The sequence below is a fragment of the Mastomys coucha genome, unplaced genomic scaffold, assembly GCF_008632895.1.
Source record: "Mastomys coucha isolate ucsf_1 unplaced genomic scaffold, UCSF_Mcou_1 pScaffold7, whole genome shotgun sequence".
Taxonomy (NCBI): Eukaryota; Metazoa; Chordata; class Mammalia; order Rodentia; family Muridae; genus Mastomys; species Mastomys coucha.
In genome coordinates this window covers 7,317,260-7,317,961 of record NW_022196913.1, presented here as the reverse complement: position 1 = coordinate 7,317,961, position 702 = coordinate 7,317,260, and positions in this window count along the sequence as shown.

The following is a 702-nucleotide window of genomic DNA, read 5'->3' as shown; positions in this document are numbered from 1 at the left end:
GCATGTGTATACATATATGTTTCTCTTTCTCACACAGGACAGAAAAAGAGAGGGAGAAAGAAAATTACATATATTTTTAAAAAGCTATTTTTTTGCACTTTAGACACATCACCCTAAACACAACAAAATTTCAAAGTTGACTCTTACCACATCATTTTAACAACGAGGAAACTGAGCTTAAAGATGACATGATTTTTCCAAAGCTACTGAAGTAAGAGCCATAGGACTAGCAATGTGAATGGGTAGTGTGTACAAGGCCCTAGCTTAGGTGCCCAGCACAACAGAAAAAAAATTATTAATTCTGAACTAACAAGTATTACCTTGGACCATGTTGCAAGAGATGCAAGACCCAGGCCTCCCTTGCAGACATTGTCTCCCAGGATTATGTGGCTTTTATATCTTGAGATGATTTACCCTCAGCAGATATATTTTCATTGTTAGCTTTCTGGGAAGCAAGACAGGTGGGGCTACGTAGTTTAAATAGGCAAAGTGGGTGGATGCTTAGGAGCCAAGGATGATAGCATCTGAATTTCCAGAACAGTGGCTTAAAAAGGCAATATGTAGGCAAACAGCCAATATTCTCTCTGACCTAAGAGCGGGAAAGGTGTGGCCTTGACCTATGAAACACTACACAGCACCTTCTCAGCAGAAGTATTTTGAAACTGAAGAGGAACAGGAAATTTTAAACCAATCCTGGAAGGA